This window comes from Rhinolophus ferrumequinum, chromosome 7 (assembly GCF_004115265.2).
Source record: "Rhinolophus ferrumequinum isolate MPI-CBG mRhiFer1 chromosome 7, mRhiFer1_v1.p, whole genome shotgun sequence".
NCBI lineage: Eukaryota > Metazoa > Chordata > Mammalia > Chiroptera > Rhinolophidae > Rhinolophus > Rhinolophus ferrumequinum.
In genome coordinates, this window is record NC_046290.1 from 45,951,838 (window position 1) to 45,970,483 (window position 18,646).

The window sequence follows — 18,646 nt, forward strand, 5'->3', positions numbered from 1 at the left end:
ATCCAACACAAAAGAGTCACTTGTTGAGTGCCAAATTGATGACAGGCACTGCGCCAGGTCCTGCCTGGACACGGGACAATCATTGTTTCCCGGGCACTCACCCAGCGCTGAGCGGAAGGGCTTCTTGTGGATGAATGTGTTAACCCTCACAACCCCCCTAAAAGGCAGATCCTATTGTTCTTCCACTCGCAGAGGGGAATCTGAGGCACAGGGATGTTAAGGAATGTGCCCGAAGTCAGACAGCGAGAAGGTAGCAGAGGCAGGGCTTGGGCCAGGCAGAGGGGCTACAGGTCTATGTGCTCCCTTCTTCACTGCACTGCCTCTCAAGGGGAGGTGGAGGCTCCCTCTTCACTCAAGAAGCTGACAGCCTGGGAAGCCATCGCTCACGTCCCTGAAGGAGAAAGAACTATGATACCTTGGCTGACATTCACTGAGCATTTGCCATGGGCTGGGCCTCTGCTCAGCCTCTACATAAACTGTCTAATTTAATCCTCATACTACGAGTGTGGTACTATTATCTCCATTTTACAGAGATTCAGACTGTGGCTCAGAGAGGTCACGTACCTCACCCAATGTCACACAGGTGGCAGAGCAGTGATGCAAACACAGAAATCTAATCCGGTGAGAGGACGGAACAGTGCCTTGGTCAGGAGCTCAGGCTGTTACCCACAGCCAGCCACAAACTCCATGCCCTGGACATGTCTTCTTAGCCATTCCTGTCTTCTTATTTCTTCGTGCTAAGAAGTATAGGCCCAGTCTTGAGCCCTGGGTTGTGTTCAGTCAGCAGCCCCAGAGCTGGTGGTGGCCACCATTGTTCTGCCAATGAATGAACCAAAGGCCACCCTGAGAGCTTAACAATGAAACACAGAATGTCCAGTCCTGCCACTGTGCTTTCTCTTTCAGGATAAACACAGCGCGGTGCTATTCTGAGAAGCACGTTTCCACTCCCTACACACAGCCTGTCCTTAAATCATCGCTGTTTGCTTCCTGCTCCAGAGAAGGGCTCAAGATACACTCAACCGTGACAAAGAGGGGCCTTCTCAGGCCTTGGCCCACCATGGAGCTGTTATTATTACTGCATGAGCAAAAGACTTTATTAGTATAGATGTATTCCCGAAGTGACTTGTTTAAAAATCGTGCAAGGGGACAGATGCCTGAGAGCATGTGCTGCTGTTATGCCCGCAGAGCCCTCCTTGGTGGCAGCAAGTTCTAGGAGCTCTGACCTGCCACTGGAGAGCCTCCGAGGGCTGCAGGGCACGGAAAAGCTTTCCAGGAGAATCCCTACTCCTTCACCACTTGCACTGAGTGAGAGCATAACTGAGGCTCGTGGACGGCAGAGTTGACTCTAAGAAGGGCCACACCTCCTACCGTCAAGATGGGACTAGGCTGGGGGTGATAAGCAGGCTCTATAAAGAGTAAAATGGACCCGGCTGCTTCTCCCACCACCAAAAGGGAAAGCGAGCCCCAAAGCAGGGGAGAGTTACCTCTTGGCAAAGAAGTAAAGCCACCTTTCTAGGTGCTAAGGCCATGAGGACCTTATCCTGGTGTGTATTGGAGCTGAAGTGTCTGGTGAAAAGTCAGCAATAACTGCCCCGATCAAGCTGAGAACACTGAGGCTCATGTGTAATGATGATGACAAATAAATAACATCATCATCCTTATTTACTGTATGCTGGGCACTGATCTAATCACTTTACATATGCATTTAATATTTGTGACAACCCTATGAAGTATTATTATCATCTCCATTTTACAGATGTGGAAAGTAAGACACAGAGAGGTTAAGTCACTTACTCCAGATCACACAGCTAGAAAATGGCAGAGCTGCGATTTGAACACAGGAGAGCCATGGAAAACTGTGGGAACATGTCTATGGGGTACTTTTAGGGGTGACTATTATAAAGCTGTGAAGTGTGGGTTTCTGAGTGACCCCTGCCTATTGCAGAATGTGAGTGCTGATTTTCTTTTCTTGTAACAAAGCTGCCTTCTGGGCCCTGTACGTGGGTGCCTGTAAGCCCAAAGGACTGCTCAGAGGAGAGAATATCCTAGGTTCTAGCTGGGAGCTGGAATAAGAAAAGCATATCCTTTCTGACGTAAAAGGGTCTAACGCCAGCTCACCTGTAAATACACTGTCACTCTGCTTCATGAGCTGGACAAAACAACTCTTGTGTTCTCCCAAACCAAAGGTTGCCTTCATTTCTGTGAAGGAGGTGAAAGGACAGGAGTCCCAGGCCAGGCTGAATTTGAAGAGTCCTCACAGGCTCCAGAAGAATCATGCCGTTGTTTCTCCTGGGACCCTGTGCCTTCTCACTGGCCACAGCCCCAGTCAGGCCCAAGGACAATGTGCCCCAGAGTTGCCTGGGCACATCTTCAGAGAGCGGCTAATTGTTTCCTGAGGGCTGGTGGAGTCAACGTGATTGACATCCACTGCTGAGCAAGAGATAACATTTACCGGAAGGAAGAACCCCCAAATCAGTAACAACATTCATGATATATCGCTAAACTTAAAAACCAGGTTACAAAATAATATGTAAGCTATGATAGTACTTTGGGAGGAAAAAACTAGCTATAACAATGACAGCTCTTTGTTGGGTACTTACTCTATGCCAGCCACTGTGCTATTTGTCACTAAGCCTCAGAGCGATACGATGAGGTGGGGATGGCGTGAGGTGGGTACGAGCACCCTGGAACTAAAAAGATTAAAGAAATCACTCAAGGTGGAGTGCATAGTGAAGCCCAGGCTGACGGACACACACCCTGGTCACATCGCCACCCCGCCTTCCAGCCTCCACACACACCAAGATGTGAGCAATGGGGGCCGTTAGGTTGTGAGACTAACAGCTGGAGTCTGATTTTTCTTTTTACTTTCCTGTGTTTCCCAAATTTTACACGCTAAGCTTTATTATTTTTGCATTTGTAGGGAAGGTAGATGTTACTGAAAACAAAACAACAGAGATATGCTTTTAAATAAGGAAACAATAATACAAAAGACCCCCGAAGGCAGTGGTTTCTGCAGCTCACAGCCAGATAGCTAGACCCCGGTGTCCACCCACCTACTGAGCTCCCGCGCGGCGGTGTCATCTCTCCCCTCTGCCCATTCCTGACCCACCGTCCTCTGCTTCTCACCACTGCGTGGTCTTCTCCCCTCACACTGGAGGACAAACCTACCCTTGCCCCTTCAAACAAGATCCCAGCCAAGTCCTCCGGGACGGGAGTGGCCAAAACGGTGGCTGACAGGATCAGGGTGAACAGATTTTCTAGGTGGGCATCTTTTGAAAAGGGTTTTTCCTGGACACTGGACCAAAATGCTAGAAAACCCGCAGAAATTACCCGGAAAATGCTAACACCTTACCACCCTGAGCCCTGAGGAGGCCTGGGAGAGCTGCCTTCTAAACACTAAAGAAACACTCCTTCAACTCTTACACTGCCCTGAAGATTATCAATCATCTCTGTGCTCTCTGTGGGAGACATACAGACAGACAGCTGGAGAGACAAGACAGGCATCAAGTAAGTAAAAGAAGCACCCCTCTCTTACTTAGCACACCTGTATGGTACCGATTCGTGATAGCACAGGTCTCTGCAAACATCTGACAGTAATTCCCTACGGTGCTGAAGTGTGTACTTCTCTCCCAGCCACTATACAGTGACGAGCCGGCTGTTGGACGTCCTCAGTGTTGGGAGGCAATTCTCTGTGGGTCCCTCAAGCTCCTGTATGTCTTACAGCGAAGCACTGACTGCCCCTTGTTCTGGAGCAGCTTTTCAAGGCTGCTGCATAAAGAAAAGCCTTGGCAGCCAGAGCTAGTGTCCCCCTCCAGAGCACGGTCTGGCTTGCCTGTTCCCCACTGTAAAGGATCTGGGCTCCTTCAGCTCAGGATTCTTCTCTGTAATGCCACACACTGCCTGTGCAGGTGTCACCTGGTCCTACCATGTTTCCCCGAAAATAATACCTAGCCCGACCATTAGTTCTAATGTGTCTTTTAGAGCAAAAATTAATATAAGACCCGGTATTATATCATATCATATTATATTATATATAATATTATATATATATATTATATAATAATTTATTTATTATAATAATAAATAATAATATATATTTCATATATATTTATTAAAATAAGACCAGGTCTTAATTAATTTTTTTTAATTTTTATTGGGGAATATTGGGGAACAGTGTGTTTCTCCAGGGCCCATCAGCTCCAAGTCATCGTCCTTCAATCTAGTTGTGGAGGGCGCAGCTCAGCTCCAAGTCCAGTGGCCGTTTTCAATCTTTAGTTGCAGGGGGCGCAGCCCACCATCCCATGAAGGAATTGAACTGGCAACCCTGTTGTTCAGAGCTCGCACCTCAACTGAGCCTACTCCAAAAGACGCATTAGAGCTGATGGTCCGGCTAGGTCTTATTTTCGGGGAAACACGGTAGTAGTATCAAGCTTAAAGAATTAGGACTCAGGGACCCTGCTCAATATTGCTGATACTCTAGCTGCTACTATTGCTGTGAGTAATAAACCGTTCTTGGTTTCTAACCCAGGAGTGTCAGGTCTTCTGCCAGCATCTATGAAACTGTGGCAGGTTAACCCATTACTTTGTAAGGAGGGCAAGGTTTAGTTGAAAACATTTCACACAATTATTCCCTTTAATTTTACTTTCAGCTATAGGAAGTCATGACCATGTTATAAATAATAAGCTTTGAAAATTGGGCATTTAAGGAAAACATTTAGTCATCAAAATGCACAATAAAATTAACCTGACTCAAATTTTCCAGCACAAACAATCGTCGTGCTACCTGGTATCCAGGCATAGAAAATCACATAAATGAATGTAATTAGTATGACTTTGATGCAAAAGCCAAGGCTTTGCAATTCTTTCCTTGTCTCTCATTTTCAGGATTCTTTAATCTCATGCATCGAGTACAATGAATGACACACAGTAGAGCTTCCATATTATAGAACCAAGCTTTTAATGGCTGGGGAAAAGGGGCCAGATTAAACAATTCACCCATTAAAGGTACAATTCAATGGTTTTTTAGTATATTCAAAGAACTGTACAACCACTGCTACAATTTTAGAACATTTTCATTGCCTTATAAAGGGAACATTTAGCAGTTACTCCCAATTCTCCTTCACCCTTCCACCCTTACCCCTACCCCAGCCTTTGGCAAATTGAAACCTTTTTAATTTGGGAGAAGTTACGAGAGTGGAATGTAGGAGCCCTGTGACTGCAGAACTTTCTCTTTTAAAAGATTGCAGCAGGGGTCACTGGGCCAGGCCCAGGATAACCACTTTCCTGCTGCGAATTTGCCACTTCCCCGAGCTCGTACTTGGCCATCACAGCCTCTGTGCAAAGCTGGTGTTCGAGAAGGTCAGAACCAAGCCGCAGAGGGCAGCAGCCCAGCCAGCTGGAAAAGGGCTCTTGACCTCAAACATCCACAAAGATCTGCTTTTTCCAGGTATCATTTTCAAGTTAGATGAGGAGAACATTCCACTGGATAAAGAACTTGTTACCTACACAAGTTTCCTGGGGCCCTTTGCTTACCCCATGATAAGCAGTTGGAACTGTCTTACCATGTTTCCCTGAAAATAAGACCTACCCCGAAAATAAGCCCCAGTTAAGATCTCAGCCCAATGGACGCATTTAGTACGTTATGACAATGTTCCAGAAGAAGATAACATTACTGTATTTGAATAAGTGTCGATTGTTGTACATGAAAAAAATAAGACTTCCCCTGAAAATAAGCCCTAATGGAGCAAAAATTAATATAAGACTTGGTCTTATTTTCGGGGAGACACGGTAGTTATTGCCATCCATAAAACCTCTGTTAAGTTTTATTCAGGATCAGAATCACCTGGGGTGCCTATTTAAAATCTACTTGGATACAACCCAGAACAGAAACTGTATTTTTCACAAGTAGCCCAGGTGATTCTGATATAGGCCATTCCTGGACCCATTTTGGCAATATTGCACTGAAGATTATCTAAGGACTCTGAATTATATTTAACTCTACCCCTTAGTGGAGTTTTCTCACGGCCATGGTGTCACCCAAGACTTGGGACGGGGGAAAGGGTGGTGGTACTAGAGACTGGGGAGGGAAGAGTAAAGTGCCAGTGCAAGCGAGATGGAAAGAAAGAGTTTGGCAAAGAACACCCTGGAAGCCTTTTGCAGATGCTCAGACAGGACAAAAGGTGGAGAAAACTTGCCATGTCTATCACCTTATTATTATTTAACTAATATATATTTGTTTATATCAATGCATCTAATACTGTCACTTCCTTCAGACATATCCTGAAAAATAATATCTCGGTTAGATGGTTTTTCTTAAAACACGCATTATAAAAAATACATAATTAATGACATTTTCAAATAAGTCTTTGTACTACTAACGTATTTACAGAACGACCAGCAATCAAAGCACTATCCTTAGGAAAACATCCCTTTACTCTGTGAGCTTCTGGAGGGCAGGGATTATGTTCCTTCCCTGGGGAAAACCTTGTGATGCCCACCCTTCCTCTAGGACAGAGAAAGTTTTTAAAGAAAAATCTGTTTTCCAGAGTTAAGATTAACCTTTTGTCCACCTTCTAAATACGGCATGGTTCATCAGAGGTTGAGGGGTATGAAGTTTGATCTCCAGAGGACGCACGTACACGATTGCCACCACAAAATGCAAATACGCTGCAAAGTAAAAGTTAACACAATCTCCCCAGAGGGTATTAGAATTACTATTAGTACTCTACTCTTTATTTCTTAACTTTAAAAGTTCAGCCTTTCAGGAATGGCTTTACAGATAACAGAATGTATATGATATTCCAAAATGCATAAATTCAAAAAATTTAGAGGAAGTTCCCTTAAAATGGGAAAAAAAAAAAAAAAACCCACAAATGTAATTTTTTGGCAGGTGTAAGTTCTATCAAACATATACAAAAGAATGTGTTCAGATGAATTTCAAATATGTCATTATCAGAGGCTATTTTTGCTCCTCCATCACTCCTTGATTAAGGAGGCTTTAACGAAGCTGCCTGCATATACAACAGGAAATTCATATCCCAGACTTCCAGGAACATAACGCAATCACAGTCTCCAGATGTAAACTTAGCGGAGACACTAGACACAGTAAATGGAGATTTATGAGATTGTTTCACTAATATTTCTTGGAAACCAGGTATTGCATAAAAGGGGTGAAATGAAATCCTCTACAGCATTTTGAGCATCCTACTCATAACGAGATATGTAAATGTTGCAAATCAGGGAAAATATAATAATGTTTTACATACTAATAGAAAAGTTCAACCCGTTTGTTATACATTTGGTTCTATTTGTTGCACGACTGCTGTATTCACGCCATTTACCATTTTGTAGGACATAACATGGAAGCGTAAATTGATGTTTCTTTTCCTGGTTTAATGTTCTCATAGTGCCAATTGCATAAACATCCGCAGGGAAGACATATGTGCTCTGGGCAGAACAGAAATCTTGTATTTTCATCAAAGCACTATACCCCTTTCATTTGCATAACCAAAAGAAAAAAAAAGTATCTCTATGTACTAAAACACATTGGAGTGTAAAACCCAGAAGAGCGTGCTTTCTTTTCTTTTAAAGAATTTCATTATGTTTTGCAGTAAATATGTGTGGATGAGCATGGTTTCAGAAAACAAAATACCCCACCAGGACCAAACTAGACTAATTGCTTGGAGAATAATACAAATGCATATAAGATTCAATTTTCTATTCTTTTCTTGGTACAATCATCATTACGATCCTAAGGACATTGGTGATTTCTTTGAAATATGCTTACCCTGGATCCTTCAGGTTGTATGTGCCTAAACAAATAAATTTTTCATATCGAGCACTTTATTTGCCATTTCTCTCATATCTTTCAGGACAAGTCGTAGCTAGCATATAGATGTCATCCTATCCTAAAAAGTAGCTAACTCAATTTGGATAGACAATTCAGAGGTATCAGAATTGAAAGTGAGAACCTTGTTTGTATAATTACTCATGTGATGGAATAACTTGACTGAGAAATTACACTGGGCTGTCTTTTCTCAGCAATAGGCTCTACAAGAGTCTGCGTAGCGTTAGACCCGCCCCTTCTAAAGATGACAAGGGCCTCCCTTTCTCCAGGGCAGAGTACACACACAGCCTTTGAATTTAGTCTACCATGTGTTAAATTCTACATCTCAAAAGATGTAGAACTAGATCACCTGAGAAGGTAGGGATTGAGGAGTAGATGAGGAAAGGGAGAGAGATGGGCAATCTAGGAAGGTCAGGATGGACGCCTCTTCCACAGAGCGTTTCCAAGATGGTGACATCTCCAATGGAGAGCCTATGTAGAGCCACGTAACGACCACCACGCACCCAGGCCTTGTGGGCCTCAGTCAAGACACTATTGGCCAAGTGTGTGGGAAAGAGATTTGGGCCAGCTTCACCGGATCACAACTGTTAGGGACATTTTGGTGACTACTAGGAGCCTTCCAACATTAGAGGTTGTCAACAGCATCCTCTGCAAAGAGGGGAAGGCAGGTCCCCTAGCCTAGAGGATCAAGCTTGAGTTTTTATTCCTTATTCATGCCAGGGCTATGGCTCTTGTCATATCATTCCTAACCAATAAGATATCTTAAATACAACAAATATTGCTCATTAAAAATTATTCTGATATCTCTTTTGATACATAACCAACTTCAAAGTGTTGACTGAGATTAATTTGCTCATACTTATGTCACACTCCTCTAACTTAAATATTTCTGAGTAAATTACCATAAATCTAATATAATATTGTGGTTTCAAGAGAGTAGATGCTGAGAGCAGCCGCATCTCTCACCTTTAGGTGGACTCTGCAGGCTTAGACTGGAATCATTGCGTGGCCAGTCAAAGAGCTGAAGACCAGACGCCTTTCCCTAAGTTTCCTGGATTTCCCAAATCTCTGGATTTCCTTATCGCCTGGATTTTGCAAGTCCCAGGGAAGGGAGACAGGCTACCCAAAAATTACATGTGTATTCCTTGACCCAAATAATTATGCATCTAAGCTAAAATTAAGTGGATGTTTTTAAGTGACATGACACAAATTTGTACCTGTTACATTGGTTTCCTGTCTATCTCCCTCACTTCGTTGTAAGCTTCTTAAAGGAGACGACCCTATCTGTTTTGTCCTCGACTATATTACACACCACACTGTATGTGCTCAATAAATATCTGTGGGAAGAAGGGAACAAGAGAGAAGTAGATGAAGGGAAAAGAAGGGGAGAAGAGAGAATGGCAGGAAGGAAGGGAGACTGTTAAACGCCAAAGCCAAGCCCTCCCCCTCTAGTGTGCTTTGCTCCTCACTCTGAAGATTCTAACCCCAGTGTTCCGTACAGTCTTTCTCCAATATGTCACGGGCGCAGTGACATCTCCACAGCTAGCCGGGGCAACAGAATGGAGGAGCTACACAAGAGTCCTGTCTTCTTGAGCTGAAATAAATTTCTGTGTTTAAAAATACTCAGAAGGACAAATAGTGTGCTGAATCATAAATCAAGAGCTGACAGTCACAGGTGCCAGGCTCAGGAAGGAATCCGTGCTCTGTATCAAATGTCAGGCTGGAAGGCGGCTGCACGATCTCCTGGCGCAACACCATCCCTTATAGACGACAAAAACTGAGGTGCGGGGCGGTTAGTAAGTCTCAACTGGCACAGCCAGGATGACAACTGATGACTTTTGATACATAATCTCAACACTTTGAACTAGTCTACACTGTTCTTACTATATGAAGTCCTTGTGGGGGGTTTCTACAGAAAAATGGAAGAAAAGAAAAGGTTAGAAGAAAAAGATTTTAGGCTTCTAGAGTGGCAGATATAATGGAATATATAAAACTGACTGAAGGGCATAAGGCAGAATAGAGGTCCTGAAACCCCCTGCTACAAAACATCTAATGCTTAATAAAATATAAATAAATCATAGATAGATGATAGATAGATAGATAGATAGATAGATAGATAGATAGATAGATAGATAGACTGATACTTTTAATTGAATATCTGAGGCTATAGCAAGGTGAGAGTGTCCTGCCAAAGCCCAGAACATGAGTCTAGGAAGGAAAGCAAGTTCGAAAGCCACTGGGTAAGTGTGGTCTGTAGCATGGGGACACAGGCAGACTACAAACAAAGCCTTGGCCCAGCACACAAAGTCTTGGACATGTGGAGGGAGGTGACAATCTGAGATACAGGAATGAATATAGTGCCAGGATAAAAGGGAAATAGGAAAAGAAAAACATGAAAAGACCGACAGAGACTGCAAGAAAAATAAATAGTGTCTGTCTCTACTGTGGCTCTAAAAGTTGGGAATAAAAATGTCTCTTCTGGCAATTTGTGCCTACTGGCTAGTACTTAAGTGGATTTAAGGCCCAAATCTACATTAGTTATGTGATCCTTTAAAAACTATCATGTAAGAAGTGTGGTTTTAAGTGACTCCAAGTCTGTGGTGCCTCCAGATATCTAATAACAGCAGACACAGATCTTCCTTGGAGAAGCACGCTGACAACCAAGGACTCTAAGAATTCCAAACAAAATTTCCACCACAGAGACACACAAGCCGCCATGAATTCAAATCACAAAAACAATATATAACAGAACCAGACCTGCAAACATTTGAAATATTATAATACTTCAGATATGGATGAATTAAATAGCAGATTAGACATGCTCATAGATGAAGAGAAAATTAATAAACTAAAAAGAAATTATATACAACGCAGCATAAAAAGACCAAACACACACACACACACTTCATATATATAAATGAAGTTCAGAGGTACAGAAAATATAATGAGACAGACCGATATATGTCTACTTGGAGTTCCAGGAGGAACAGAAGATTATAGAAAAAACAAAGGAGAGGCAACATTTAAAGAGATTATGGGAAGAATATTCCATGCATTCTCAAATGAAGAAGCACAATGAATTCCAAAAAGGATAAATAAAGGAATACCTAAACACGTTATAATAAATTAGAAGAAACCCTAGAATAGAGAGACTATCTTAAGAGCAGCTAGGGACAAGAGAAATTATCTGCAAAGGACAATAGACTCATAACTGATTTTCAACACCAACAGTGGAAGCCATTGTGGAATAGTTTCTTCAATGTGCTGAGAGAAAATAAGTATTATAAAAGTGAACCTAGAATTTTATGCTTCAAAAAACTGCCATTTAAGAATAAAGGTGAAATTTTAAAAAGTTTTCATAAAAACAAAGCTTGAGATTCTCAATAAAGAATTTCTAAAGGATGTACTTCAAGTAGAAGGGAAATTTTTCAGAAGGAAGTTTGAGACATACAAAGAAATGTTGACAAAAATAAATAATATAATAAAGATATAACCAACTCTACACAAACATTGATGTATTACAGCAATGTCAAACAGTAAGATGTAATTTTTGAACTAAAAAAGGTGGAGCTAAAATACCAGTAAAAAAGGAAATGCTTGAATTCAGAAAAGAAGGATTGTGGCTTTCAAATTTCTAAGGTCCTTTTATTGTTCTCAAAGAGGAAAAACATATTCACTACCATGCAGATTATCTTACTGAAAATTTAATGGTAAATACTAAAATTATAGAGGCTCACCAAAGCCAGAGTTGTTTTCTGAAAGCCTCAAGCAAGAAATTATTTAAAAATAAAAATAAAGAATTAAGCTAGATATAACTCCAGATAAAGAAAAGATTTAAAAGACATTAAGAATAACACTTTTATTACAATAAATTTGAAAACATAGACAAAATGCAAACTCTCCAGAAAGCATGTTACCAAAATAAAAAGCCTTAATAATCCTCTAACACTAAAGAAGTAGACTCAGTAATTAAAATCGTTGCCCCCCCCCAAATATATTAGACCCATATGATATTTTCAGACAACTATTCAAAGTTCAGGTCTTTTCAGTTTTATGCAAAATTTTCCAGAGTAGGGGGAAAATGGAAATAGTCATCAAGTCTTTACAAACCAAGTCCAGTGTGTATAATAAAAATAATCTATATTTACTGGATTCATTTATCCTAGAAATGTATTTTAACACTAGAAAATCTATTAATGTAATTCACCACATTAACAGATTAAAATAGAAAAACTATATAAACTTCACAACAGATTCAGAAAAGCACTTGATAAAAATACTGCATTTATTCTCACTAAAAACTTTTAAGCAAACTTGGTATAGAAAATATTCTTTAATCTAACAAATGATAACTACCAGAAAGCTTGCAGCAAACTTCATACTCCACAGTGAACAATTCCTTTATAGAAGAATTTTCCTAACTATCAGGAATTAGACAAAATAGAAATACTCCCTTTGTAATCAGAAATAAGAAATAGATGTCTGCTGTTTCACCACTTCTATTCAATATTGTCCTATGTAGTAAGACAAGAAAAAGAAATATGAAGTATAAGAATGGATAGGAACAAAACTTATCATTATTTGCCAATTATGATCTCCTACATAGAAAACAAATGACACATTTTTTAAATTAATAGAAGAGTTTTATAAGTTATGTAAAGGGCAACATACAAAAATAATTATACAGAGGGTGCCAAAAAAATGTATACATATTTTAAGAAAGGAAAACTGTATTAAAATTGTATTATTCAATATATACCAATAACAAAAGATGAATACAAATCACGTTTGACTTCTGCAATTTAAAGAGGTGCTCAAAGTGGTTACCATCAGCATTCAGACACTTCTGATTAAGGCGAACTTCTGCTTGAGCAATGCTGACCAAAGTGTCCCCCTGTATACATTTTTATGGCACCCCTGGTATTTCTATATATTAATAAGCACTTGAAATGTAACTCTTTTAAGTTGTCATTATTCACTGTATTGTTAATTTTATCTTTCTATATATTCTAAATTTTTGAAAATAAAGAATAATACCCAAATAAACAAAAGAAAACAGAGATATAACATCTATAGTGGCCACAAAAATAGATAGGTGATGATAGATAGATAGATAGATAGATAGATAGATAGATAGATAGATAGATAGATAGATAGATAGAAAAAGAATACCTAGGAATAAATCTAACAAAAGTAGAAAAGAACCTTAATGAAGGACATTACAAAATTTTACCTTGAAAGTCATTAAAGAATACCAAAATAAAACAGAAATCCATGTACATGGTTATGGAAACTCAATATCATAAAGATGTCAGTTATCCTCCAATTTGATCTAATTTGGTTACTGACCAGAATCACCTGTTCCACTAACCCAAGCCCTTGATACAGCATAGTAGTTAATACTGGCTCCTTGCACAAAGGACAAGGACCCCATGTATGACCCTCCCAGTCCTCCAGGGAAATTTTACCATATCTCCCTGTGTGCTACCATTGTGCATGCTCCTCTTGCGGTGGTGGTAATGGTAATCATTCTTTCTAACCTAAAAGCCCAGAAATAACATTTACTGTAGGATTTCTCAACCCTGGCACCACTGACATTTTGGGCCTAGTGATTCTTTGTTTTAGGGTGCTGTCCTATGCATGGTAGAACATTTAGCTGCATCCCTGACCTCCATTCACTAGATTCTAGTAGCATCTACACACACACACCAGTTATGGCCATCATAAATGTCTCCAGACATTGTCAAATATCCCCTGCAGAGCAAAATTACCCCCTATACGGTTAGCACACAATGTAACAAAGGAGTGCATTTCCTGTGGACTTTTCTCCCTCATTCAACCTATTTTTCCACTGGACTTTCATCAATCACCAAATGAGACATCCCAGATATCAAGAATTAGAAGCTGAATAATAATGAATGTCAACTACAAATATATATAGATAATCTATATATAGATATAGTCACAGGATGTGGAGTACAACATAGGGAATAAAATCAGTGGAATTGTAACAGCTATATATGATGTCAGAGGGGTAGTAGCTTGGGGGTGGGGGGGTTATCATTTTGTGAGGGGTATAAATGTCTAAATATTACATTTTTTGTACACCTGAAACTAGAAAGAAAGAAAGAAAGAAATGATAGTTCACCATGGCATAGAAAACATGCTTGCTCTATATTATAAATTATATGACAGGAAGGCAAGTACTATTCAAAATACTCTTGGTAACTTTTTACAAAGAAATAAAACATTTCAATTCTCAAAAAAAGAAAAGAATTAGAAATCAGCAACTTGAGAAGCCAGAACACAAAAGAGGAAAGACTTTAAAACTAAGGTAAAATGTTTCCGGCTGTGGCTGGAACGCTAGTGTTCATAATATTCTTGTTTCTCCTCTTCTTCCTGAACACAGGAGTAGACTACATTTCCCAGCCACCTTTCACTTAGGCCGGCCATATGACTGAGTTTTGACCAATGGAATGTGGGTGAAAGTGAAAGCTACTTCCAGCCAGACCTCTAAAACCTTTCTCAAGATCCTCTATGTTCTCTGTCCTTGTCACTGGAAGGGATGCGGAAGGCTGAGAGGACTCCAAGATCCTCATGGAGTCTCCACATGGAAGAAGCTGGGGTCCTAATCAGGGAGAAAACATCTCACCAAATAACTGTTAACAATGAATGGAGCAAACCTTTTATGTGTTAAGCCATTAAGATTTGAGAGTTGTTTGGTACAACAATTAGCCTATTCTGACTAATGAAGTACCTTGAAATTCTGTAGTCATGCAAATCATCAAGTAAATGGGCAAATGGGCGGAGGTGGTGTGTTGGGGGGAGAAACAAGTGGTCAAAAATATACCTTCTTTGCATCTTTTCTTGAAAAAGCAAGTAGGGGGTATACTCCACAAAAATAAGGGAATAAAACAAAGAAAGATGTAGAATCCAGGCAGCTAGGAATCAGGTGAAGAGAATCCTCAGGATGGTGGTGAAAAATCTCAGGATGGCTAGGCAGCAGGCTCAGAGAGCAACAAGAAAAGATCAGAGCAGAAGGACAGGGACTTCAGAAGGGACCTTCAAGAAATAAAATGGAATTAATACATTATCTGAAGTCTTTGGTTATGTGGAAAGGTTTCTTTTACAGCTTTACTAGACAGTCTGGAGTTATATCAGCAATAAAAACAAAAACTGAGGCAATGAACTACAGGAAAAACAAAAAGCTGAACAATAAAGGGAATATAATCATAATATATTTTGAAATTTAACTGTCATGGTATTCCTGTAGTTGTAACAATGTATATCCTGAATACTGACTGACTCCCAAATTATTATTCATCTATATTGGGAGAATGAAGGAGAGAAAGTATCTGGGGAAGAGGGGTGTGAAGGGTTAGGAGGTGGGAATACCTAAGACAGGTAGTAAATTCTTATCTTCCATAGTAGGAAGTCCACGAATAACGTCTAAAATTGAAAAATCAAGAAATAGTAGTGTAAGCGTATTATTTAGAAACACTGAAGCAAATCGCTCCCTTCTGAGAAAAGAAATATGGACTGAATTGTGTCTCCTCAAATCCATATATTGAAACCCTAACCCCCAACATGACTGTATTTGGAGCTAAAGCCTCTAAGCAGGTAATTAAGGTTAAATGAAGTTATAAGGGTGGGGCCATAACCTGGCAGGATTTGTGTCCTTATAAGAAGTAGAAAAGACCAGATCAGGCCCAGCACAGAGGAGGGGCCATGTGAGGACACAGCAAGAGGGTGGCCATCTGTAAGCTAGGAAGACAGACCTCACCAGAAACCAACCCCTGCTGCCACTTTGATCTTGGACTTCAAGCTTCCAGAACTGTGAGAAAATAAATTCTGTTGTTGAAGTCACCCAGTCTGTGTGTTTGTGTATGACTGAGCAAGTTGCTAATTGCTTAGTGCTTCTCCATCTTACAGCTTCTCCGTCTGTAAAGGGGGAATGATACTATCTCCCTCACAGGACTGCTGTGAAGAGCAATTCAGACAACGAGGCCATTATAACTAAGGACTGCTGTTAGCACTGGCAGCAGAGCTGGTACCCCGGATTCAAGAGGCAAAGGATTTCAGAGCTGGGTCCAGCCTCCTTCAACTGTGTGACCTCCGGCAAGTCATGTCACCTCTCCTAGCTTCAAGTTCTTCCTCGTTAAAATGAGGAGTCTGATTAGCTGATGTCGGAGGATTCTTGTGGCTCAAACCTCAAAGGAGGAAAATCTGTGTCATACCAATAATGGGACATATTGTGGCTCTAAGCAGTATGACAAAGAGAATGTAATAAACTGCATGCTGATGCCCTGCTCCTCTGGAGGGAAGCAGTCGTTCCCAGCCCCGCTAAGAGATGCTAACCTTAAACAATGCCATTCCCCACGTGATGGTGGCAGTGGTTTTCATAACCGCTGGTTAGGAACATACATCCTGACAAAAAGCTACCAAGCCTCAGCGTTGCTCTTAAATTAATTTTTATTTTAATTAAGCCCAATAGCAACCTCATTTACTTGAAAAATAGTAACACTTAGATGGGAGCCACTTCATTTATCTCACCCACAGGCCATGCTTGGTGCCCCTTATCCTCTTGCAGACCCCTCTACACCACTCCGAGACCCACAATTTCCAAATCACTCACAGGGCAATTGGATACCACTAGCAAAGAGGGCCATCTCCTCGAGGCTTCTCCAGGGCAGTGAAGGAGAAAGATCTTTTCTTTCCGTGTCTGTGTCCAGTTTGAAACTGAGCACAAAGATGCAGTGTGCTTGTAGCCACTGGAAAGACTGCTCCTGGTCAGAGTATCTGAAGCCCCTGGGTATCCATGGGAACTGCCTACAGGGGGGTAATCTGCCCTGGAGCCAAAAGGCATTCCCCTCAGTAGAGCAGAGCAAGAAAAAGTGACAGATTGGGAGGTTTCCTCTTTGAATGACCTTCATCATCAAAGACAGACATTACCTTGATTCGTGAAAGGATTGTCCCTTGAACTGAAATTACTGTATATTATGATTGCTGAGTATGCAAAGCAAAAGCAAAAATATAACAGATTTTGTTACAGAAAACACTGGGATCTGTCTTGAAAGATGTAGTTTCCAGTCACTGTCTCTTAGTCTGTTTCCTTATCTAAAAAAAAGAAAGTGAAATAATGACAAATTCAATGACTTATTGTAATTAGATAATTAAAAGCTCTTGATAAACTCCAAAGCACTACGAAAGTGTCCATTATTATTACTAATAGTAATCATGGGATGTTTTCAAGTTAAAAAATACTTCTTTTTCTATCTCCATGAAAATCTGTCAACCCAGACAGAAAATCTTTTTAGCATCATATAAAAATGACCAATTTAATCCTCAGCAAAAGCCAGGCCTGATCGGCAGCCTCTCGAAGGTGCCTTCTGTGCATAAGAATGATCTATAGAAGGCTGAAGGCTGATTATAAAATCTCAAGTGTCTGCTTGCCTCGAGCTGTTTTAGATGAACTATTCAAAACACATCCAAGTCATCAGTTTGCTCTGATGGACAGGAATAACAAGGAGGAGAGTTTGATTTCCCCTGCCGGATAGGAGACACATCCATTGTTGTCTATCTTTCCATATATCACATATCTAGCTCTTTGTTCTTACTTTAACAATATGGCTTGAGGCTTAAAATTTGTGTTCAAATATACATGCTAGGGAAGACCGTGTTAGTTACTTTACAAAGAGCTCCAAAAATACACAAGCAGAAGGGAAACCAACCAGCTCAGTTAGTATGCAATCTTTTCTAGAACTTAAGGGCATAGGTATATTTTTAGAAGGGAATAATTATTTTATGTTGTGTATGTGGCAGTAAGTTCTTAAAAGTGGAATCTTACTAAATGTATCATCAAATATTTATTTTGGTCTTGTTTGCTTTCTCTTGAGAGAACGGTTCTGATCCAAATTATTAATGACTGACTATCCAATTAAAATCGCAAAGCATCTTGTTGATAAGAACTTGGGAGCACTGATGGTGCCCTGCTCGGAGGTCAGAAGGCATCACAGTGTGCTGACAGAGCACACATCGAATTCGGACCTACGCTGACTGCGTGATGTCAACTGCAGGAAGTCTGTGCCATTTCCCTGAGCCTCCATTTCCTCCTCTATAAAAGATAAATAAAAATGCTTCCTAACAGAATGAAATGAGAAAATGGGGGTGAAAACATTGCAATTTTATATAAATGTTAGTGATGGCTGCTATTATTGGAAAGCTATTAGAACCAGAACTGTTTGCCCAATTATGCTTGGTGGCCCAAATGCAATGACTGACACCAACATTATTGTCACTTCCCTCAGCACCTCAGTGGAGTATGAACACCTCTAGGAAAAAGATGTGTGCATCCTGAAATATTCACAGATGAAATGATATGATGCCTGAGATTTGCTTCACAAATAAAAAAGCAAGTTGTAACAATACAAGCTACATGCTTCCTTGGAGATAGACGTAACCACGAAAATAGACATGGACATAGATACAGACTTATGTAGAGAGAAACAGAGACATGGATGCAGAAATGGATATAGATAACAGGTCTAATAATACCAAAGTGTTATATCTGGATGTAGTAAGAGGTTTTTTCCCCCTTCTTTGTGGCATATCTGTATTTTCCAAATCTTTCATAATGAACATGTTTATTTCTATAATTTTTAAGTATGTTTTTTTTTCATTTTCTGTTTTGTTTTTCAAAAAGATATTGGAAAAAAAGTTTAAGTTGCCATATTCGTGACAAGAACATGAAGCATTAACTCTCTTACTGTAGCCTAAAATTAACGAGACCTCTTGGTAATT

The 18,646-nt window shown here is 40.3% G+C and overlaps 1 protein-coding gene across 1 annotated transcript in view; it reads right to left on the reverse strand.

The window, feature by feature from the left end:
- ZNF366 (zinc finger protein 366) overlaps positions 1-18,646 on the reverse strand; it is a 289,661-nt gene that overhangs the window by 196,208 nt on the left and 74,807 nt on the right. Inside the window, exon 4 of the mRNA XM_033111021.1 lies at positions 2,601-2,690. The gene's annotated coding sequence lies outside the window, so the exon portion shown is untranslated. The remainder of the gene's footprint in view (positions 1-2,600; positions 2,691-18,646) is intronic.